The sequence below is a fragment of the Lasioglossum baleicum genome, chromosome 19 (genome assembly GCF_051020765.1).
Source record: "Lasioglossum baleicum chromosome 19, iyLasBale1, whole genome shotgun sequence".
NCBI classification, from domain to species: Eukaryota; Metazoa; Arthropoda; class Insecta; order Hymenoptera; family Halictidae; genus Lasioglossum; species Lasioglossum baleicum.
Window position 1 is genome coordinate 7,493,488 of NC_134947.1, and position 25,974 is coordinate 7,519,461.

At 36.3% G+C, this 25,974-nt stretch overlaps 2 protein-coding genes across 9 annotated transcripts in view; both read left to right on the plus strand.

Annotated features, from left to right (window-relative positions):
* Cask (peripheral plasma membrane protein CASK) overlaps positions 1-25,974 on the plus strand; it is a 601,001-nt gene that overhangs the window by 98,487 nt on the left and 476,540 nt on the right. The window lies entirely within an intron of this gene.
* Positions 3-25,974, plus strand: part of LOC143218504 (uncharacterized) — an 86,319-nt gene continuing 60,347 nt past the window's right edge. Inside the window, exon 1 of the mRNA XM_076443721.1 lies at positions 3-14,818. The gene's annotated coding sequence lies outside the window, so the exon portion shown is untranslated. The remainder of the gene's footprint in view (positions 14,819-25,974) is intronic.

Consider the following 25,974-nt stretch of genomic DNA (forward strand, 5'->3'; position numbering starts at 1 on the left):
GTGTTCGGACAATTTATTTAATTAACCTCCATCAGCCTCCGGTGAAGTAGTCACCCGTTATTCGTCGCTGTAACAGGTACATTATAGCAGGATTATTTATTCTTGGTGATATCCTACCACAGGCCTGTCCAGCTTCTTTTTCGTCGCGAGCCACACGGCCCCCACCATTGATCAGGTCTGTTCCCCCACTACTTAAGGCTTAAGGGGGTAGTCTCATTTCCAGGATAACTCAAAGATGGGGTTTTTCAGTAGCCAAGAGCTCTAGATGGAAGATCAATCTAGACCAGGCATGGCCAGAACTAGCACGCGCGGAGGCATTCTCAAGGAATACCCGTGGAACACCCCCACTTTCCGGGTGTTCCTTGAGATATTGGTATTGCTAGTTTTGGCCATGCCTGATCTAGACCGCTGTCTCCCTCAAAAGTCCTATTTTTACTTTTACGAGGCGTAACTTGCACTATTAGGCGGTGTATAGCTGTCGCAGCTTCATGAAAATAGCTGCGCAACTTTATGCTTCCGAATAATGCAAGTTACGCCTCGTTAAACGTAAAAATAGGACTTCTGAGGGCGACTGCAGTCTAGATCGATCTTTCATCTAGAACTTTTGGCTACTGAAAAACCGAGACTATCCCCTTAGGCCTTAAGCAATGCCGAAGAAGTGGAAGAACGGGCCAAATGTGGCTCGCGAGTTGGACAGGCCTGTCCCACCACATTAGTAAGCGAAACTTCGTTGGGAACTATGAAAACGCGTGTAGGTAAGACGTGAATCAGGAATATAATTTATTGTAAGCGGAGGAACAGTATAATCTGTCAAGGCCGCACACCTTCAAGAGTGTCTGCAGTAGAACCTCGCTCGTTGCACAAGAACGTTGGAAAATCGAGCTTCTGCGACGAGACAGCGATAACCAGTCATAGTGATCTGTAATGTTGATCTTCTTCTCTCTCTACGTAGATCATCATACCCACCACGAGTTCCAGAACCTTGAACAACCTCGTGGTGGGAGCTAGTATGCAACGAACGAGGATTCCGGTGCAATAAACAAGTTTTTACTGTACAGGTGCAATTTTCTATAGGATGAGCGTACTTTTAGGAACAAAGTGATCGTGGCGATGATTGATTAAGACTCAGAAATATTGCGGTCACTACAGATCAGAGGGAGATAGAAAATATGCTTTCATACAGCAAAAATCGAAACAAGGAATTCTGTCGAATTCCAGTTTCGAATAACATTAAGAAGTATGTTAACTTGAGTCAGCCTTGACTCATTTCATGTCTGACTATTATTAGCTGGTTCTACTTACGAGAAACATTTACTGCAATATTGTTCTTCTCGTTCTTCGGTTATCTTACTCGGCTTCGTCCATCAGTTTTAATAGCATATTGCTGTCAATCATAAATATCACTTCAAGTGGAAGCAACCAGTAATAGATCAGACACTAGCACTAATTCGTACCAGAGAGTCCTGAGCGATAAAATGTGATTTCAGAAAATTTTCTTTTATTACATTTATAACTTTTCATAGAAATTCATGATAAGAAATCAGCTTGCTCACTGTACAGACTTCCTATAAAATTCTATCGTCCTTTCGCTGCGAGGGTGTCGCAATTCAAGAAAGTATGATCTTTAAGTAGAAACAATCGGTAATAGGTCAGACACTAGCACTAATTCGCAACAGAGAGTCCTGAGCGATAAAATGTGATTTCAGAAAATTTTCTTTTATTACATTTATAACTTTTCATAGAAATTCATGATAAGAAATCGGCTTGCTCACTGTACAGACTTCCTATAAAATTCTATCGTCCCTTTGCTTCAGGGGTGTCACAATTCAAGAAAGTACGTTCTTCAAGTGGAAACAGTCAGTAATAGGTCAGACACTGGCACTTTTCCGCTTATATCTCGGAAACTATGCGTCCTAGGGATAAGACCATTCCATACAAAATTAAAGCTGACAAAATGTGCCACAAGATCGATTCAATTCAGTTTTTCGCTATCTCGCATAGTTTCCGAGATATCCGCGCTCAAAGTTCACTAATTATGCTGAAGAGTTAGCTAGTAAAATGAGGCAAAAAACTCGGAAACTATGCGAGATAGCGAAAACCTGAACAGTTAATCTTATGGCAAATTTTGTCAGCTTTAATTTTGTATAGGGTGGTCTTATCGCTAGGACGCATAGTTTCCGAGATATAAGCTGAAAACCGAAAAAGCACCCCGCTCTCCTTCTAGGAGTAGCGACTTTTAGTATGTTTACCTCCTAACTAGTCCAAAGTTAAAAATTGTGTTCCTTCCATTTCCCTCTACACCCCCCTTATGAGCATTCGTTGACTGCACTACCTAGGTATTATTCATTTTTGAAAATATCGTTTCTCCAGTTGTGCAACTTTTGCATGTTCCCAACGCGAATCCGGTTAAACAAATCCGTCGAATCACAGCACACTGTCTAAACTAGGGATCTCTTTACACAGAATAAAAATAGTCTGCATCGTTTCATCTTTTCTTTAACAATTCTAGTTAGCTAGAACTGATGATATTTCTACATTTCCTAAAATCGCAATCACCATTTCTCCGGCAACTGCGTAAAATCCGCAGTCTAAAAATCACGGTGAGCCGACAGATTTCAGCGTATATCTGAAACAGAAAATGTTAGCACGAGGAGCGTTTTTTCGGTGCGGAGGAATTCATGGGGTGCCAGATTTACCCGACCGATGGAGGATCGGAGATAGTGGGGCTCGCGTGTGCGCTCTTTTTTGTCCGGATAGTGTAGATAATCCTCGGACAAAGTGAAGCGTTTTAAAAATGTATGAGAAAATTGGCGATCGTCGGGGAAACCACTTCCGTCCCCGTCAATTCCCATTTTCGAGGACAGCGTGGTTCCGATACATCGAGAGAGAGAGAGAGAGAGAGAGAGAGAGAGAGAGAGAGAGCAAGGTATAGAGCTGGCGGGGGATGTGCACGCGATTGCATCTCTTTTATTTTTCGGCGTGGTCGGCGGTGGTGGTATATTTACTGCGGTGTTTGACATTGCCCGTGATACACCGTAAATAGGGTGCAGAAATGTAGGTCGATCGTTAAAATTCTCATTTAAAAATTCCGTAGCTGTAGCGAGAGGAACACGTGAAGTGGGGAAAGGACCGTGCGAGAAAGCGGGAGGGCCGATGTGCGGAGGGAGAAAGAGAACAGGCGGGGAAAGAGGTGCACTAAAAAAGAGAGATAGAGATAGAGAGAGAGCAACGTTACCGTGAAAAGAACCAGTCTTGATGGTCGAACGGATCCATGATAGCCCCGCGAACTGACTTATTAATTTTTCCTTTCGCTCTGCTCGATGGACGTTCATTGTCCCCGGCGCGGCCGCGTCTGTTCTCCGGATCACGTTGTCCGATTTATGTCCAGTTGAACGTGTTCGCGGAACGTGTAATCAGTCCGCGTGTAATCAGTCTACACTAACCGACACGCCTGACAGAGACGTCTCGCGTCGCGCGTCGTCGTGCTCGATTCTAAATTTGAAGGACATCGATGGACGCTGGCCTACTTCGATCCGCGAAAGGATAATAGACCGTGGACCAATATAGGAGGAACGTTTTACACGCTATTGTGTTCTTAATTCGTTGCCGAGCACCGGTTTAATTATAGGGCCTCGACTGTTTCCCGCGCATCCACTTCAGGATACATTATCGATGCTCCGGCCAAGTTCGAGGAAGCTCGAATTAACACCGCTGCGATATTCATTAAACGTACCGAAGCGGTTAGGCGAGATCTTATTGTTAGTCTGGAAGCGATTCAAACATTCATTCGTGTTTTAAAACCTTCTCCAGGTATTTTAGCGTTCTTCTGAAAGAAGCACAGCGTGTGACAAAATTTAGTGTCATGGTTTTGGCAGATGGTTGGACACCTTGAAATTCAAGGTCAAACCTTTTTATGCTTGTATCGCGTTCTACTCACCATGGGGATCAAACTTGTCAAAGGAACCTTTTTTTTTGCTTGAAGGCCGTGGGGAAATGCTCTTATGTACCCCCCACCCCCCACAGCTACAGGGGTAGAGTCTCGGTACCAGTGTCGCCAGATTGAGGATCAAACGGTCCTCACATGTCAGAGTTGTGCTAATTCAATTACATTGTAATTCAATTATATTGTAATTCAATTACGTAATTGAATTACATTGTATTTCAATTAATAGTAATTCAATTACGTCGTAAATGAATTACTATATAATTCAAATACAACGTAATTCAATTACTAAGTATTTTAATCAGATTTGTAATTGAAATACAATATAATTGAAACACAATGTAATTGAAATACAATGTTATGGAAATACAATATAATTGAAATGCAATTTATAATTGAATTACAGTATAATTGAAATACAATATACTTGAAATATATACAATATAATTGAAACACAATGTAATTGAAATACAATGTAGTAGAAATACAATATAATTGAAATGCAATTTATAATTGAATTACAGTATAATTGAATTACAATATACTTGAAATACAATATAATTGAAACACAATATAATTGAAATACAATATAATTGAAACATAATATAATAAAAATACAGCTCTCCAAATAGTATTCCAATAAAGTATTCCCGCAGTGACATCATTTTTTTCACAATGTAACACCAATATTTAATCTTCTTTAATTTTCATTATTATTTTATGGAACTGTCGCCAACATATTCGTGGCATTTTTATATGCAAAATGGTACCAAACACGATATAATTTCAACTGTATTTAGTGATGTAATCGTCGATGAAAGTTTCGAACGCAACGAAGAAAAGCGTATTGGAAAGAAAGAGACGCGATTGTCGAGTCAATGTATGGTGTTCACACCGATATACCCGAGCCGAGAACAATTATTTCATCTCGAAATATTCACAATTATTTCGAGAACAGTATTTCATGGGCTGTGTTTCCGTTTACGTCCATTCTCAGAATTTGATGAAATTTTGAAAATAGGTTCCATTGCAATTACGAATTACATTGTAATTTAATTGACTGCAGTTCTGAATTATAAATTACAACATAATTGAATTACACTGTAATTCAATTACAATGTATTTTATAATTGTGCTCCATTGCAATTACGAATTACATTGTAATTCAATTGACTGAAGTTCTGAATTATAAATTACAACATAATTGAATTACACTGTAATTCAATTACAATGTATTTTATAATTGTGCTCCATTGCAATTACGAATTACGTTGTAATTTAATTAACTGAAGATCTGAATTATAAATTACAACATAATTGAATTACAATTTAATTCAATTACTTTGTAATCATAATTCTGGAGTAATTCAATTGTAATTCTGCATAACTCTGCCTCATGTACTCTCCTCCTTACCCCTTCCACTATCCCATTCCAGCACCAGCGCACACTTCAACATCCCCCACTAAGACTGTAGACAACGGTGCCCGTGCCGTAGACCGTCTGGAACCAAAAATTTTGCCCTTTTTTTATGCGATCCTGTTGATTTCGAAGAGAAATCTCGAAAAATGAACCGCGGCTCGGGTATCCGAAAGTAAGCGTTTCGTTGGTGTTTAATTCGCTTACACCGTTACGTGAGCTTTCTCTAATATCGTATCAAACGGCACGCCGATAACGGGCCAATAGCTTATACCGACACCGCGTTCCGGAAGCGATACCAGAAAGGAAATGTTTGTCAACAGTCCTCGAACTGTTGCGTCAGATGTGTTCTGAATGTTCGATAGCGTTTACAATCGATCCATCGAATTGAAAACCTTCCAGATAGGGTGTCTGGAGTACCGGGGCTGTCGCGGTAAGAATCCGAACTCCTTGTCTGCTACTCGTTTATTGGGAAAGAGGCCGACTCGCGAACTCAACACGAATATTTCAGCAGGCTTTCACGATCTCCCGCGCTGTTGCCCGTGCCCTCGATGCCACGTTCAAAATTATTAACAATTTACGCTCGCAGCTATTTTAACACGGAAATTAAACATTTCTTCCGACCTCGAATCATTCCATGATTTCTTTTCACGGATATAAATACCTCGTACGATACTTAAATGTTTCGTAATTGATTAGATAACATTTAATAATGTAAACCGTTAAACTTCATCTCCGAGCGACAAACATTTTGAACTTTTTTCATGTAATCCTGTAGATTTTGGTGAGAGATCGAGAAGCGAAATTTTAATGTTTTAGGTATCCACTGCTTCGAAAGTTATGCGCGTGTAAAGTTGAGCGTTTCTCAGCGTATTTGACTGCTAAGTGCGCCGCCATGTTGGAATATACTGCGATTTGCGCGTCATCTAACGAGCGGAGCCGCTAGGTGGCAGCACAAGCACGCGGTGACGTCGATAATGTAGAATATGGCGGCGCACAGTGGTCTAAAACGCGAAATTTAGTGACATTTTGCCCAAAAACCAACTGTATCATATAGATATCTGTTGAGTGTTTATTGCTTTCTAAATATCCATCAACCTCGAAAATGAAAATATTAATAAAATTTAATAAAAACCATTAGTGTAACAAACAGTTAAAGTTGGAAGTTTTGAAGATAGCCTTTCTCATGGAAAAAATTGCTTTTCTTCTTTAAGATGCCCTGACGATCCTTTTTAATATTTTCCTTCCAATTTTTTTTTAAATGAAAGGTTTATCTTTAAGCTGTAAATTACTATTTGTCAATTGAAAATTAGTATTTGTAATGCATTAAAAATGTTACGCTAAATGTAATGAAGAAAATTTGCAAAATTATCAAGACTTCGCAAGGAATATCTTTTGAGTCATAAGAGGTCATAGAATTTGACAAAATGGAATATTTTCAGCATACTTTCCTCTATGTAGTCATGCAAAAATCATTTCCTAGATCGTCCTATATCAAAAGTTATTATTGTTTAAAGCCGTCCGTGCGGCTGTGCGTATTGGTTCTCGCATCTATCGTCGGGACTCCGTGACAACTAAGAAACACTTTAGACTTGAAACACTTCAAATCTTTATGCTATGCTACAATTTTTTGAGCGTTATATACTATGTTTTTTCCTCTTTATTTAAATTTTGTTTTGTGCAGTTTATATTTAGTGCGTACCGCAGTATACTTTATACATTAGTTCAGTATTATACCATCGTTTAGTACAGTTTATATTAATATACAAGGAGAATTAAGTATAATTCTCCGAACGCGCGTTGTATACGTTTTAAACAATCATCTTATACGACCGTTTCTCCCACCAATATTCAGAAAAAAATGCTATCGATGAATTGGTTTGCCCGATCGTCAATTTCACGCCTACTCCAAACTTATATTGTTGTCACTTCGTTCATCATCACACACTCACTGCAACATACTTTAACTCAGCACGAGTCAAACGTTGTTTACAGTAATTTATATTTTGTATTTGTTATATAATTTGTGTTTGTTATATTGCGTTTATATTTATATTGCGTGTTTGCGTTTATATTTTGTGTTTGTTATATCTCGTTCGTGATAAAACATATCGTTCCACTAATATTTGGTAAGTACATAAATAGTTGGACATTTATTACGTTAACTATTTTTCGTGTTCAATATTTCTTCCTTTATTATTCTGCTATTTGTTATTTATTAAGGATGGAGGCGTTCCGTACAAATCTGAATTTATTATATTTATTACCACGTTTTTATTACCTCGCTTTCTTGTTTGTTTGTTTGTTTGTTTTTTTGTCTGTTCGTCTATTTGTCTGTTCGGTGGCAAATTTTGCAATAGATTTTATTATTGTTTACATTTCACTTTGTGCATTATACAGGTACTATAGATTGTGAATTTATAAGGATCAGATAAATTTTCTCCGGAGGCTTTGGAAAATCAAGAAACAAATTTTATTCAAATAGCGATTTCTCAAAAATTTAGAAAAATAATATATTGACTAAGCTGAATGTATTCCGTTTCAAAAAAATTTGCTAAAAGTTGTTAAATTTGTAAATATGTTTAAAAAATAGTAAAAAAAACTATTACATAAACGAAAAGTATACCACATTATACATTATTAAAAAAGATTACATGTTAATATCCTACACCCCAAATTTCACGTCGATATCTTTAATAGCTTAGAAGTTATACCAACATGTCACTAAATTTCGCGTTTTAGACCACTGTGCGGCGCCCTGTCAGAAACGCTTGGAATCGCTCAACTTTACACACGCATAACTTTTGAACCAGTGTGCTCCTAATTTGAATAAATGAGCCAGAGGTTGGAACTCTCCGACTGAATCATCCGAAACCGAGTAATGAAATGGGGATTTTGATATTTAGAGTGAAAATGGACCCAGGATTAAACATTTCTTTCCAGCTGGAATAATTCCATCCTACATGATCGGTTTCATTTTATGGATATGAAATTGATATGATACCTTGATGTTGATCGTATGTATACTTAAATGGTTAGTAATTTAGTATGCCAACATATTTAATAGCGGTGGGATTGAGCCACCACTCGATTGCAAAGGATTAAAAGTGTCGCAGCTATGAAATCCTGTGTCTTCGAGGTTCGGCGCAGGCATCTCTTTGTCCGCGGATTCTCCCGCCAATTAGACAGTGGCGGCCTGTTTTTTGGCAGCGGTTGGACGTAGCAACGCAACGTTTCGCTGCGCGCATTGTCCTTTAATTAAAACATCGTACGCACCAACAAATTTGTGGTGAATCATGGTGGAGGAGGTGGAGGTGGGTAGAACCGCGTGTTCGGAACGAGTCGTTGTCTCGTGCGGGATTGTTGAAGTTTTCGCCAATTAGATCGGCTGGAATTGCCGCTGGCATCGAAGTGGCTCGCCTATTTGGCCCGGGGCGCTATAGTACTCGCCGCCTGTCCGCCGCGCCGGGCGGAGCTCCTTGCGCGCTGCATTGTATGTCGTTCCTCCTGTTTTCTTCTTATTCTTGACCGGCATCGAGCAATATTGATCATTAGCCAGGGGGAAACCGGCTACAGTTTTAGGTCGGTTCCGAACCAACAATTCCACGATAGAGAGGCGACACTGGTATCCTCGATGCGCTGCTGCTGCTGCCGGTCAGCATATCAACCACTGACCCAACAGCAGTTTAACTGTGGTGAACGGGGTAGAACCGGGCCATTCTCTACTCGGTCACATCCATTGACCTTTATGCTTGTATAGCACGAACACACATAACGTGACATCGACTCGGGGGTTGGGAAACGTCGTCCTATTCACCCTCTGCACGCATGGTACAAAGCCCCGAGAGTGATTCTTGCCCGTGCCTCGAGACTCGGTGTACATGGTCCGAACGTCGAGAATCATTGAACCATCCTATTCGCACGAGGACGACTTTCGAGCAATCTTATCGTCCCGTACTGTTTTTGTTCGGACGTTATACCGGGTGATTCACGGGGAATAGATCGCCTAAATAGTTCCGCTAGCCTCGTCAAAGATAGATATGTTAGAGAAAAATAGGGTAATTATACAGAAAAGTACTGCCCACTTCGATTTTGATAAAATTTAAATATGTTACAGATATTGACATTTTGAACAACTTTTTCCTTTTCCAATATAGGGGGGTCGCTTTTAGTTTTCGAGATATTTGCAAAAATCTATCGCGAATACTGTATTATTATTATTATTTATTATTATTATTATTATTATATACGGACCGAGGTCCTTTTATACAAATGTGTACAGTTTTGACAGTATAACTGATATAACAAAAAGAAGATATGACAAAAATGTTGACATAAAATCTTAACCTAAGTCTTAACTAAAATTTACATAAAAATGGACCGTGCGAAACTAAACAAATACAGGTACGATTAACATATAGTATTGCGCAATTTTGTTTTGAATGGCTGTAACGTGCCATTAAAAAAATCGATATCGTTATAAAATATGTTAGAGCAAGCAATAATGCGATTTAATGGATTTCTTATTCCATATGAGGATTTGGATTTCATTGTTTGAAATCCTGCTCTCGTTCTCAAAACACGTTCAGGTAACGTAGAAATTGATTTGCCTAAGGAGTGCTGGACAATCTATATTGTTATTAATTAAATTGAAGATAAAGCTCTGGTCGGAAACTGTTCTACGATCGGATAATGTTATGTATTGAATTTTTCGTATTCCTGCACGCTCCGCTGCAACGTAAACCTGTTTCGGTGCGGCGCACAGTGCGGACAAATGGCCTAATATTCGGCACTTTTCTCTAAATTTGGTTATTAACGTATATATAGGTAATTTTTTTACAGAAAATGATATTTACCAATATAATCAATAAATTTATTAAGAAATTAACAATTTTTATTTAAACAAAAATATATTCTTAAAAACTAACAAATTTAAAACGAAATGAATAATAAATGAGCCATATTTAATATTAATAATAATAAACTTAGACAAATTATAATAGTATAAACAAAATTAACAAACTTAACAAAACGCTATTCGCTATCCGAGTTATCCTCGGTACTTTGAATGTGATCCAAAACGAATCATTCAATCCCGTGATCTTGCACATTTCTGATTAAATATTGATCAATTTCAGTAAAATCGCAAGATTTGCTTTTTGTTGTCGTTTCTCGAGATATTTCAATCTCTTCAGATAAATCGTCCACCCTGTATAATTATTGCAAAATTGTATTATGCATAAAAATGATTATTATATGATTATTAATAACAATTTCTATCCTAATACGCATTTTTTGAAAAAGAAATGTATTTCATATCGTGATATACACGAATATTGAATTTTTCTGTGGCGGACAAATGGCAAAAATTTATACAAAAATCCAAATTTGTTTACGAATGTATATGTATTGTGGTAATTATTCGCAGAAAATGAAATTTAACGATATAACTAATAAATTTAAAAAGAAATTAACGAATTTTCCACAATACAACATAAAGGCAAGGTACGGGCACTTATTAAAAAGTTTATAAAATTAAGAGTGGCAGTTAGTTGCAGGCTAAACTATGAAATTCTTAAACTACAACAAGTAATACATCCGAATATGTCAAAATCTCAGGATATTTTTTGCCTTTCTCGAGATATGTTAATTTGAAGTTTTATATGGAAGTAATAAATAAAACCACCGTTGAAAATTTATACAACAAAATAAATCTACTTTATTAAATGTAAAAAGAATGCATATACCTTGGTGGACATTTGTGTGTTTTTATTGTGTGTGATTTATATATAAATTTTAGTTATATTATTTAGTGTTTTTTGTACTCTTTTGGACTATTTAATTTTACATCCATATAATATATAATTTTAATATACTCTTTGGTAAGTACAAATGACTAAAAAATTTCTTACGTATGTTGTTTTCCAAATTTGACATTTTCTTCTTTGTTGTTTAGATATTACTTATTTTGTTAAAATGCGTTTTCGCAAAAACAAAGATTTATAATACATGGCATTAAAAGATTCAAAGAGAGATATGTATATATCCGAAGTGATCCACACTTCTTCTAAAAACTTGGAAGTTTTAGAAGTTTTTGTAAAAAGATTTTGTTTTAAATTAAAACAAAAATGGATTAGATGTCAGTATAAAGAAAATAGATTTCGGAAGAATCGTGAGGAATGGTTAGAAAAAGATTTCATATTTTTTATATTTTTGACAAAGTTATGTGACGTTTTTACCTTACCCGACTCCTCAAATTTACATTTTTCCCAATTCATTAAACATTGCATGTGTGAAACATAAATATAAAATGCACACTTAGAAAGAGAAAATGGTTTGGAAGATTGCATTTAAACAATCTTTTTTTGGTGAAAAATATCAATGAAAATTAATTAAAAATTATTGTTTAACAAATTAAAAAAATATTAATTTTTCTTTAGTTCAAATTGACTATTTTTTAAATGAATTTTAGTGCAAATTTCATCCCGATATCTCTCTTATGGTACAAAAGTTATAACAAAAAGTCACTGGATTTCTCGATTTGGACCACTGTGCGTCGCAGCAAGCTAGCGAGCCGGTGCACTGTGGGGTATTTGGCCGATCTAGCTGGCCAAAAGTCGATTTGTCAAACTCATCCCAGGTAAAAAAAATTAGTTGTTATGTGGAAAAGTTGAATATTGTGGGGTCATTAAACCATTGGTTTTTTCCTCGATTTGGCATTTCCGTACGGAGGTATGATCACTTGAAGTTTAGTCATTCAGTACAGTGCTTGTGCCTTTCGTCGTGTCGTCCGCATTAGCAACGTTCGAAGTGAAATATTTTTAATCACGAAAGTTATTTTAAGAAAACCGATGATGGATAGTGTTGTAGCAGGTAAGTGTGTGTATTTCACACAATTTTAATCAGATATGTGTTCATTTAAATAAATTAACAGCAAGTGAAAAAAGTCAATTTGAAGGCAGTTTTAATCTCAAAGTACATACAATCGGAAGGAATTAGTTGTACTTCAGGGTTCGTACCGGTAATTTTTGTTTAACCACTGTAAAGTGGAAGGTTTCAGCTTTATTTTCGTGTAAAAAAGTTTCGCGGCATTTTGCGGATTCAAAAGTTATCGTTAAAATAAGATTTTGTAAACGTGAATGATATTTTTTAAAGTGATGTTTTACCCGATTTGAAAGCATTTATTATTATTTTAGGGTCATCTAATGTTCAAATATTTACACGGAGGCAAATATGGTGCATTATTCAGCAACTGCAAAATGTCAATGTAAATGCAAAGTTGACATATGCCCAGAACTACTTGTGTAATCAAAAGAAGAAATTCGAAGCAAATTTTCCTATATCAAGTCGGAAATAAAGCATAGATGGACGGCAGCATCTCGGAAAGAAGAGGTTTTTTTTAAAAAAATCGACAAAGCTTTTGAACTGCAAAGACGTTAGTGTTTACTTACTTGTTTAACGTCATAGTACGACAGTAATGGTATTTTAGAGTTACTTAAATTGAAATATCTCCTGAACTACTAACTTTTCGACATACATAGGTTAGTACTTTTTTATAACGAATGTCCAGCTGCATCGATTGATGTATTAAAAAATACCTCATTCCATTTAAAAAAACAAAGTTGACCTTTATATGACCTTTACGCGTCCACTCAAGAAAAAACTAATAACATCAAAATATGCTCCACTCGATACCATTCAAGCCTCTGCTGAAACATTTTTTGCTACGAGTAACAGTAGCGAGAAAATCAAGATGTCGAAATCGGGTGATATGATATTAGTTATTATATTATATATATATTATAGTATTATATACTATATTATATTATATATTATATTATCTATTATATTAATATGGATGTATTGTATATTATAGTAATTCGCGCATATTGTTAAATTAGTCAAAAATAATACTTTCAATGAAAATTGTCAATTTAATATTTTTTTATAATTATTTTTTAAAGATAAAACACTATATATAAGTTAGTAGGTACATTTCAAACGCGTTAAGCAAAAAAAATAATTTTGGCCAGCTAGATTGATCAAATACCCCACTGTGCGGTGGAAGGAGCCTCGCGGATTAGTATCGCGGAGTTAGGTCACGATTGATTCACGGTTACATCTTTCAGCGGCACCGGAACGCGACCGGTCCGGAGCAATTGGCAGTTGCTGGCGTTGGCGGTACTGCGAAAACGTCGGGACCGTCGACGCGGGAGCTGCTAGTCGTGTCACGCGCTAGGCGTGGGTGGTAGGGTGGTCGCCGAGAAAGAGGACCACAGGGAAAGAGGGAGAGATAGAGAGAGAGAGGAGTAACCAGAGAGAGAAACAGAGCGAGGATCAGAGGGAGCTAGAGAGGGAAATAGAGAGAGAGAGAGACGGAGGGGCAGGTGGGGGACGAAGGAGCAGGGAGAGTGAGGAGGGCGAGTGGTGGTTTGGAAGGGGTGAGACCGGCCGGGGGTGGTGGCGGGCTTCAGGGTACGAAAGCTAGTATGCCGCAGAATGTAGATCGCGAGCGACGCGTTCCGCCACCCTTAATCCACGGTTCCGTTGACGATTTCGCGAAGCCCCGGGGTCGATCGCGTCGCCGCGGAACACGTGGGGGATGATCGTCGTTTAGTGAGGACACGGCTGCGAAAAAATACCGCTAACTTCTGTGTCCGCGCACCTACTGTAAACAGCCGGCAGTCCCGCGAGCGTTGACGCATTCGCAACAGTGGCGCTGTCGAATATTGTGTTAGCATTTTCGCGTGCGCGCGCCCGCGCCTCGCTGTTATGAGTGCGACTCTTATCGGTGTGCCTCGGTGTGTGTGCGACTCTGTGTGTGCCTGTGTGTGAGCGAGAGTTTCCCGGCGAGAACGGAAGTGGGCGATACAGGAGGCCGAAGAGCGGTCGGGGGATACACACGCCGAAAACGTGTTCTCCTCAAAGCCTGGCGTGTTGACCCCCCACGGTTAAGGAACTGGGACTCCCATCACACTTTTCGCATTCAACACCGGCGCGGCGACATACTCGTCGAGGTCTTTGCTCTCCGACCAGCTCTCGGGACCATGTATTTTTGATGAACGGTCAGATTGAGCTCGGTTGCGCACCGTTCGCGTGTCGGTTCGGTGACCCGCGACACTGGGTCACCGCGATTAATCTCGCTTCGCCTTTCGGTAAATGATCCCTCCACGATACCGAACACCGACGTCCACCATCTATGTTGGTTAACGAAAGAGATAAGCTCAGGATTTCGCCGCGATCGTTAAAACTTGCCGACTGTATTGTCCCCGTTTCTCGTATCGAGCCTTTTCGGCGGTGACGCCGCTTCCCCAGCTCTCTTCCGGATCAAAACAACCCTCGCTGCGACGCGATCTCGAAGCTTCTCCTGATTTTCAGCAGCCCCTCGCTCTCGACGCGATGTTCGATGCACGAGCTGCTCGTTTCACCAATCGATCCACTACTACTTCGGAATACTGGTGGGATAGTGTTATTTCTTTTGAGGTTTGTCGTTCGGATCGACGCTTTCACTGCCGCCATCAGTCATGTGTGCCTGGCTTTAGTCTAGCATCGACTGCGGATCTTTATGGCTGAATCGAAATTGTCTGTTTTCGTCGCGAGACCTGAGTCAGGCGAAAATTTTATTCAAATAAAAGTTTCGGAGAAAGTGGGGGTTTTCCAGGTGGGTTTTAAACCCACTTTATTCGAAATTTTTGCCCAACTCTGAGACGGGGTAACCATTTTAAATTTATAACTTGTTTTACACTAAATAATGTTTACATTTACACTAAATGTTTTACACTAAATCTACCGCCGCCGGTCTCATGACCGGTTTCTGGGTTTTTATTTTAGAATTATTGAAATTAGAATTATTATAAAAATCGCAGGAAATCTATACGAATTCTGTGATGACATTTTTATAAGGCAACACGTGCCAAGCCATTTTTACAGCTCGGTGGATATAGCGTTGATACAATTCTTCTTGACAAATAGGAATATTCGGGGATGATTACAGATTCCTTTATGTTTCAGACATAAATATGTTGCCATTTTCAATTCCTGTGTCTATAACTTGGTAATATATTTCTTGACAAATAGCAACATTACTATAGGTTGTATATTCTTGGATGATCACAGACTTGGATGATTCATTTATGTTTCAGACATAAATATGTTGCCATTTTCAATTCCTGTGTCTATAACTTGTTAATATATTTCTTGACAAATAGCAACATTACTATAGGTTTTATATTCTTGGATGATCACAGACTTGGATGATTCATTTATATTTTAGACATAAAGATACGCATTAAAACTGGAAGGTGCAATATTGTTGAATATCGGAGAAATTTTGGTTATTGACACGAGGGTTGATCTTGATGAGGCTTGATTAACCTTAAATTACTCACACTTCATTTTCTACGTAACTCGTTACATGGAACTTTCCACCCCTCCAACGTAAACAAATTTTTATTCAGTGAAATAACTACTTTAATGCAAAATAGATTTTTGCTGGTATAGTCGACACCTTTGTTTATGCGTGAAACAATGAATTGAAAGTTTTGAAATGTATAATATTCAAATGTTCTCGGCGCAACGGTTCGATCAGTTTATAGGAAAAAAGCAAAATTTGCACGTTAGTTTGGAACTTTCAACGTTTCGATCTTAGTTCAGACGCAGTTTTTCTACTTTCTTGAAAATGATCTGAACTAAAATCGAAACGTTGAAAGTTCCAAACTAACTTGCAAATTTTGCTTTTTTCCTATAAACTGATCGAACCGTTGCGCCGAGAACATTTGAATATTATACATTTCACTACCTCGCGATCGATATTTCAAATAACATTTGAAAGTTTTGAGATTGTAAATACTATGTGCACGAGTAATTAAAAGTTCGAAAATCAAGTTCAAAATTATCAGGCTTGGAAATCAACTTTTATTACTGTGTATCAACTTCTCTGGAAGTCTGGTGTATGGCTGAGAATTTTACAGCCCCAGTAACATAATCTAATAATTTAATTTTACTGTGATAAAGAAAATCATGGAACTTCCGTTTGGTACAGCACAGTTATTCAAAATCTTATTAATGTTTCCAGTGAGTTGCTTTTAATTTTAATGAATATTTAGACAAATAAAATTGACACAAGAACAATTTTGCTATAATCGACGTAACTGCAATGTAGTTCTAATACAAATATCGTGACACAATAAAACTATTTGTTGTTTCAAGGGGGAAGTGAACAATTTTTGACAGCCGATAGCGAACGCAATTGTCGAGTTCACTCGTCATCTTCATTTAAAAGATTAATAGGCTTCCGGTAGATAGAGTGTTAAATAAACAAAAGTTTAGTTGGGATCTGCACAGTACAAGATTATAACATACATTTTCACCTAATAAACAGTTTTTATCTAAATTCCAACACAAACTGGAACAAAATAGAAATTTATTTGCTCTGCTAATATTTTTAGTAGGCTGAAAACGATACAACAGTATTTTTAAATTTTTCTAATATAACTGCTGTTTTAAATTACACCTATTCATATTTGTCAGAAATGCATCAAATCCACTGTTTAATTATTAGGTGTATGCAAAATGAAACTTTCGTTACCTAAATTGCAACAAACTGGAACAAAATAGAAATTTATTTTCTTTGCTAATATTTTTAGTAGGCTGAAAACAATGCAACAGTATTTTTAAACTTTTCTAATACAACTGCTGTTTTAATCAAATCCACTGTTTAATTATTAGGTGTATGCAAAATAAAATTTTCGTTACTAAATTCCAACAAACTGGAACAAAATACAAATTTATTTTCTTTGCTAATATGTTTAATAGGCTGCAAACGATACAACAGTATTTTTAAACTTTTCTAATATAACTGCTGTTTTAAATTACACCTATTCATATTTGTCAGAAATGCATCAAATCCACTGTTTAATTATTAGGTGTATGCAAAATAAAACTTTCGTTACCTAAATTGCAACAAACTGGAACAAAATAGAAATTTATTTTCTTCGCTAATATTTTTAGTAGCCTGAAAACAATGCAACAGTATTTTTAAACTTTTCTAATACAACTGCTGTTTTAATCAAATCCACTGTTTAATTATTAGGTGTATGCAAAATAAAATTTTCGTTACATAAATTCCAACAAACTGGAACAAAATAGAAATTTATTTTCTTTGCTAATATTTTTAGTAGGCTGAAAACAATACAACAGTATTTTTAAACTTTTCTAATATAACTGCTGTTTTAAATTACACCTATTCATATTTGTCAGAAAGGCATAAAATAATCCACTGTTTAATTATTAGGTGTATGCAAAATAAAACTTTCGTACCTAAATTGCAACAAACTGGAACAAAATAGAAATTTATTTACTTTGCTAATATGTTCAGTAGGTTGAAAATAATATAATACAACAGTATTTTTAAACTTTTATAATGTTTTTATTCTGTTATTTTATTTTAAAACTCCTCCTAATTTTTGTCATAAATGCAACAAATCTTCCGCCTTTTCGTGCAATCATTTATTTGCCATTGATATCCAAATTCGATATCGACTGGTGCATGTCCAAATAGAAGGGAATTGTAAAAAGAACTGATACTTCCGCGTACACCAAATATTTCATCTGTCTAATAATTTATTCCGATCTTATGCGACTTTTATGGGCACTGATGTGGCAGTTAACGTCTCAAGGAAATTTATGTTAACATTAAAGCTACCACCGCTGGTCAAACGACTGGTTTTAGATTTTGTACGCTGCTGTTATTGAAGATATAAAGTTCCATCCACGGGGAACGATTAAATAAAGATATTTATCCAAACGCGTGCTATAATCGCGCAAGATATTGTCCCAGAAGTTTCATTTTCAACGAATGAGCACGATGCGCATTTAGGATAGTTTCCGGAGCGAGCTAATTGCGCAGTGAAATAAATAACAATTTAGGAAACAATAGAGCAGGGACCACAAGTAACAGTTATTCTAAAATTTTCTACGATATAAAAATCATTAATAAATAGTTGATTATTATTGAAATTTAAGATAATGTATACAAAATACAAACAAAAAGATTGGAAGAACAAAATGATCAAAAAATTTTTGCATTGATTGCAAGACACAAAAGCCAAATAGTAATTCCTTTCTTCTTTTAATTGTCTTATTTAGCTCAAATTAATACACTAATGTCTTCAAATCTTCTTAATTCGTCCACTGCTTTAAATTGTACGTGTCCATTTTCGTCATAAATGCATATCGGCATTGTTAAACTCTTTCAATCGTTTCCCTGTTTTGAATTACACCTACTCATTTTTGTCAGAAATGCATAAAATCAGCTGTGTAATTATTTCTAAATTTTTTCCTGAATTGCACCCCAAACTGGAATAAAATAGAAATTTATTTTCTGTCCTAATATCTTTAGTAGGTTGAAAATAATACAACAGTATTTTTAAACTTTTCTAATGCTCCTGCTCTTTTAAATTACAACTACTCATTTTTGTCATAAATGTATAAAATCCGCTGTCTAATTATTTCTAAATTTTTTCCTGAATTGCAACAAACTGGAACAAAATAGAAATTTATTTTCAGTCCTAATACGTTTAGTTTATTATTATTATTATTATTGAGTAGCTTATAAAATTAGACTGCGGAACTTTATGCAAAATAAAAATTGTTTGCATCAACTGCAACAAACAAGAGCCAAGTAATAATTTTTTTCATTCTTCAATAATATTCTTCAGCTGCAAATAATACATTGATGTTCTTTTTTTTTTCATTTGTCCACTATTTTCAATCGTAACTACCCATTTTTGTCATAAATGCATAAAATCCGCAGTCTACTTATAATCCTTATTTGTAATCAATACGTTTTTAGTCGATGAAATACTTGTTATGCGATAACTTTTTTCTTTTTGGTTATAACAGTTAGGGTCCCTGCAACAGAGTGTTAGCAGAAAGGTAATTACGCTGTTTCTACATGCTCGCTGTTCGTACAAAACGCGACGTCTTTGTCGTTTTCATTGTTGAGAGATTCTGTAATCAGTAGTTCTACATATTTAATATTTTTTCTCACTTAAAAAACACTAAACATACAGTCAAAAAGGTCGTCGTTTTCTTCTTAAAATTGAACGAAATTATTAGATCGGCAAGAAAGTAATTTTTTTCTTTATTCAAGCAATGTGTGTGAACTTAAATGAATAAGATATTTTCCATTTTGTTCAATGATCCTTTGCCAACAAGAATAAATAAAAAATATTTTATCGAGATTAAAGTTCTCGCTCGAATATAAAAAAAACAAAAATTAGGTTTCACTTCACCTTGAAATACCGAAATTACTTTCTTGCCAACCCAATAGTTTAGTTTTGGGTAAAAAAAATTTTTGGAAAAATCGCTATTGGTCAGAATCGCAAAGAAAAAGTCAAATTCTATTTATTTTTCAATTTTTCATTGCAGACTCGTCCAAAAAAGTTCCAAAATCATTCTTTACTATTTTCCTTCGCAATTCGTGTCAATTACAATTCCCACCGAAATTCTTTTAAATTACGAGTTCTTGGAAAATCTCGAGTGGTCTGTTTTGAAAAAAGTTCAGCATCATTTTAAGAAGTATGAAGGCTTTTCGACTGACTGTGCAGTCCGTATGCGTGTGCGTCAGTATCCTTGAAGAGGTTAAGTGAAAGACTTGAGCATCGAGCTTTGTTTCAGAGAGCTGAAAGACCTGGTTCGGCGTTTTGGCTCGTAGCTTTGAAATTTGTCGTTTTTCGAGTAGCAGAGTCGCGGAGAAAGCGTTTGTTCGCGCGCAGAATGATCTCGCGCGGTATTCAAGGGCGTTGATCTCGACCAGCCTAGCCGGCCGGTGGAAGAGAGGGTGTCGAATGTTTTTGTTGCAAATATGTGTCACACGCCTCGTATGTAAGTTGAACCTGCGGGCACAATGGGAAAAATGTCAGACAACAGCAACATTGCCGTTTGCAATATACCGGCGCTCCGTTTGTAGTGCACGGCGGCGCAAACATCGGGTGGTCGAGATGAAAACAGAGGCGGTTGATTGGCTAGGAGGGGTCAGGCTGCGGGGGGCGGGTCTCTGTGTGTTTTAGGATCAGGAAAGTTTTCAAACAAACCGGTCCTCAAATAACCTGGCCATGTTAATTTCGCCATGGAATTTTCTGCTGATTAGCGCTCCACAGAGAGGATTCTTTCAGAACAGCTTCGGTTCGATGAATAATTTATATAGATCTTCGAGTCGCTCTACACGGTGTCCTAAAACTACTTTCTTGAACGTAGCGATTCCCGAGGTCATTTCAAGGAACTTTCTCCTTTGCGAAAATCTTCTCCGCGGCTTTGTTCAGGAGTTATCAACGAAAAACACTGACCAGAGTTGTGCTAATTCAATTACATTGTAATTCAATTACGTAATTGAATTACATTGTATTTCAATTAATAGTAATTCAATTACGTCGTAAATGAATTACTATACAATTCAAATACAACGTAATTCAATTACTAAGTATTTTAATCAGATTTGTAATTGAAATACAATATAATTGAAACACAATGTAATTGAAATACAATGTAATTGAAATACAATATAATTGAAAAGCAATTTATAATTGAATTACAGTATAATTGAAATACAATATACTTGAAATACAATATAATTGAAACACAATGTAATTGAAATACAATATAATTGAAATGCAATTTATAATTGAATTACAGTATAATTGAAATACAATATACTTGAAATACAATATAATTGAAATACAATATAATTGAAATGCAATTTATAATTGAATTACAGTATAATTGAATTACAGTATAATTGAAATACAATATACTTGAAATACAATATAATTGAAACACAATGTAATTGAAATGCAATTTATAATTGAATTACAGTATAATTGAATTACAGTATAATTGAATTACAGTATAATTGAAATACAATATACTTGAAATACAATATAATTGAAACACAATGTAATTGAAATACAATGTAATTGAAATACAATATAATTGAAAAGCAATTTATAATTGAATTACAGTATAATTGAAATACAATATACTTGAAATACAATATAATTGAAACACAATGTAATTGAAATACAATGTAATTGAAATACAATATAATTGAAATGCAATTTATAATTGAATTACAGTATCATTGAAATACAATATACTTGAAATATATACAATATAATTGAAATGCAATTTATAATTGAATTACATTATAATTGAAATACAATATACTTGAAATACAATATAATTGAAACACAATGTATTTGAAATACAATGTGTAATTGAAATACAATATAATTGAAATATAATATAATAAAAATACAGCTCTCCAAATTATAGCCAAGAACTTGGAAGAACTTGCGATATATTTTTATATTTTTCTTTCATATACAGAGTAACCGCGGGCTTACTGTCGAACAGCCGTGTTCTGCACGGACAGTATTCCCGCAGTGACATCATTTTTTTCACAATGTAACACCAATATTTAATCTTCTTGAATTTTCATTATTATTTTATCGAACTTTCGCCAACATATTCGTGGCATTTTTCTAATGCAAAATGGTACCAAACACGATATAATTTCAACTGTATTTAGTAGTGTAATCGACGATGAATGTTTCGAACGCAACGAAGAAAAGCGTATTGGTAAGAAAGAGACGCGGTTGTCGAGTCAATGTGTGATGTTCACACCGATATACCCGAGCCGAGAACAATTATTTCATCTCGAAATATTCACAATTATTTCGAGAACAGTATTTCATGGGCTGTGTTTCCGTTTACGTCCATTCTCAGAATTTGATGAAATTTTGAAAATAGGTTCCATTGCAATTACGAATTACATTGTAATTTAATTGACTGAAGATCTGAATTATAAATTACAACATAATTGAATTACAATTTAATTCAATTACTTTGTAATTATAATTCTGGAGTAATTCAATTGTAATTCTGCACAACTATGACACTGACCAATTCCAACGCTTCACTCAGCGGGGCCTGTGCTCCGATTGGTCCGAGTGTTTTTGATAATAACTTCTGAACAAAGCGGCGGAGAAGATTTTCGCGAAGGAAAAAGTTACTTACAGTAATCTCGGGAATCGCCTCGTTCAGAGAAGAACATTTTTGGGGGATCCTGTATACTGTATACCCTGTGGACTGCGAATGTTTATGGAATATTCAATTTTTCTAGACGAATTTTAAGAAAACAGAATAAAATAGAATCGTATTTTCCATAGTAGTAGCCTTATTAGTTCTGAAATCAATTAAAATCGTAAATAAATTTAAAATAAAATTAAAATCGTACTAAATTCTGTCATATTTTATTTCCTAGCATTTTTTTTGAAAAGATCCGCAGTCTACTGACGGGAATAATAAAATTGAAGTGACAGGTATCTCCGCCTTCACGAAGTCATTAAGCGTTGCAGAATTTTTGGATTACGCCCCAAAATGGTGATTCATCGCCTGTTCATCCCCACCGAAGAAATTCCGGGAGAACTAGGATTTAGAACGCGCCGAACCTCCGACAAGAACATCTTTAACCTTCATACGACCTTGAACATTCTATAATCCTTTCGCGTAGGACATGGCATTGAATCTTGCATGTTCTGATTTTTATTGAATCTACCGTTACGTACTTTTCAGAGTTTTGCATTAAAAAACCAGCACCGTGTCGGAACATCTGAACTCATTTGGTTGAATGTTCAGAGAATTCTTCGATTTTTGAATAGATTGCGTGACGCGGTTTGTGCCGAGAGAGAACATGGTACCGTTACGAAATTAGAGGTATCGGTGTATCGCGAGTTGGGTCACGTGGAATCGAGCTTTGATAGATCGGGAGCCGACGTTTTAGCAGGCTTCTGGCTCAGTCTAACCGCGTTCACCTTCGCCAACGGCGGTTTCTTCTAATTGGCGTGGTGCTCGGCGCTATAACCAGCCGTTCCCGTGATAATCAGTTCATCTAACCGGCCAGAAGTGGCCTCTCTCTCTTTTCTATCATCCGATCTTTAGCCCCGGTTCTTTGCTCGTTGGCTGAGCGACGTAAACTCCGTATCGCGGACAGGTTGTCTGACTCAGCTATTAAGGACTTGGCCCCCCTTACCGTAAAAGCCCGGATACGCGGAGCCGGACGACGAGATATATTGGACACTTCACACAATCGTCTTGTATCTTAAAAGGTCTCGCCAATATCTTATCTCTTTCATCGGCTTTGCTATCGCCGCGATCGATAGTCCTCCGAGGACCGATCGGTTCGAGAGTACGCTCGCGGGGGATTCGTGTGTCCCTCCTTCAGCCTAGCCGTCTCGATCTAAACGTCACCCTTCAAGAATATACCGTTTCATAATCCGATCGTCGACGCATCGGCTGGACGTTCCATCTGGATCGCCTAGAACGCCATTTATTTGTAGAATATTCAAATGTTTCGGACACACGGGCGATCCTATTGCATTTTTAAATGGGAGAGCATTCACGCGAGGAGCCTAGAATGGAGTCTTTCAGGTGAATCGCCTAGGGCGCCATTTATTTTTAAAATATTAAAATGCTCGGACCCTCGGACGTTCCTAACAAATGCATTTTAACTTGATACTTCCTTCGACTTTATTAATTACAACGCACCAGGGTATGAAATATTTTATTGTATACGAAATATAAAAATGGGAGAGCTTTCATACGAGGATGCTAGAATAGAATCTTTCACGTGAATCGTCTAGGGCGCCGTCTATTTTTAGAATATTAAAATGTTTCGGACCCCCTCAGACGTTCCTAACAAATACATTTTAACTTGATACTTCCTTCGATTCCATTAATTACAACGCATCTGGGTATGAACGATTTTATTGTACACCGAAATCAAAAATGAGAGCTTTCATTCGAGGAGCCTAGAATAGAATCTTTCGATTTCATTAATTGCAACGCATCAGGGTATGAACGATTTTATTGTATACGGAATTTAAAAATGGGAGAGCTTTCACGCGAGGAGCCTAGAATAGAATCTTTCGATTTCATTAATTGCAACGCATCAGGGTATGAACGATTTTATTGTATACGGAATTTAAAAATGGGAGAGCTTTCACGCGAGGAGCCTAGAATAGAATCTTTCACCTGGATCGCCTAGTACGCCATTTATTTTTAGAATATTAAAATGTTTCGGACCCTCAGACGTTCCTAACAAATGCGTTTTAACTTTTCATTACTCGCATATACAGGGTGTTTCGTTTATCTCATAACGGGAATATCTTGTGACGCACTGAAGTTACGAAAAAAATGTGTTTACAAAAATTGTTCGGAATGAACGGCGCAATCATACAGTCTAATTTTTTCGAGGACTAGATTGATGGGGAGGGGCGATTTCAAAGTCAAATTAAGTTTTTTGAATGGAATGTCCTATTTTTTATACCATAGATCGACAGAGTATCAAATTCTGAGTATAATAGTGTTGACCTTCATATGTCCTAAACCTAATAGTTAACGAGATATTATCCAAAGGAGAAAGAAAATTGTTTCGATAATATCTCGTTAACTATTAGGTTTAGGACATATGAAGGTCAACACTATTATACTCAGAATTTGATACTTTGTCGATTTATGGTATAAAAAATAGGACATAACATTCAGAAAACTTAATTAGACTTTGAAATTCCCCCTCCTGACCATTTTAGTCCTCAAAAAAATTAGACTATATGATTATACCCTTCATAGCGAACAATTTTTCTAAACAAATTTTCTTCGCAACTTCAGTGCGTCGCAAGATATTTCCGTTATCAGATAAACAAAACACCCTTGTAGTATGTACAATCTCAAAACGTTAAATTAAGTGTTTCGAATACATATAAACAAAGGTGTCGACCGCACTAGCAAATATTTATTCGGCATTGAAGTAGTTATTTCATGGAATAAAAATTGATTCGTGTTGAAACGATGTAAAGTACCATGTACCAGTTATGTGGAAAGTGGAGTGCGAGAACGTAGTTGAAAGTTCACTCGATACTTCGTTCCATTACATCAATTACAACATGTCAGGATACAGCAGGATTTATTGTATACAGAATCCAAAAATGGGGGAGTTTTCACACGAGGAAACTTTTCCCCGGATTGCATAGGACGTTATATAGTATTTAAAAATAATTTTTTATCATGAATCGTTTGCTACAAATTTTCTGGGAACACCAAGCGATTATTAAAAACAATTTTGAAAGCCTCTGCGACCGCCATACGCTCCTAAAAATTTTACTAAAAATCATCTGGCGCCATTCCGTATATCTTCATTTTATACTCTATAACTCGATTAGTCATAATTTATTCTACAGGGTGTCCATTTCAAAACTTTCCAGCCGAATATCTCGAAAAGTATGAAAGATATTAAAAAAGTGTAAGACACGTGTCCAAGAATTTCGAGGGGGAAAGAGGGGGGCAGTATTAGTTTTTTATTTGGATGGCGTTTTCAAGTTCATTTGAAGGTCAACTTTGTTTTGAAAATAGAAATCTATATTTTTTATTATGGGATCTTATTGTACGTAAAAAGACCAGCAATTTTCGTAGGATAATGTTTTTTACCCGCGCACTTTTTTCTATTTGAAAAAATAAAGTTGACCTTCAAATGACCTTGTCTTTTTAAAAGTTCCCT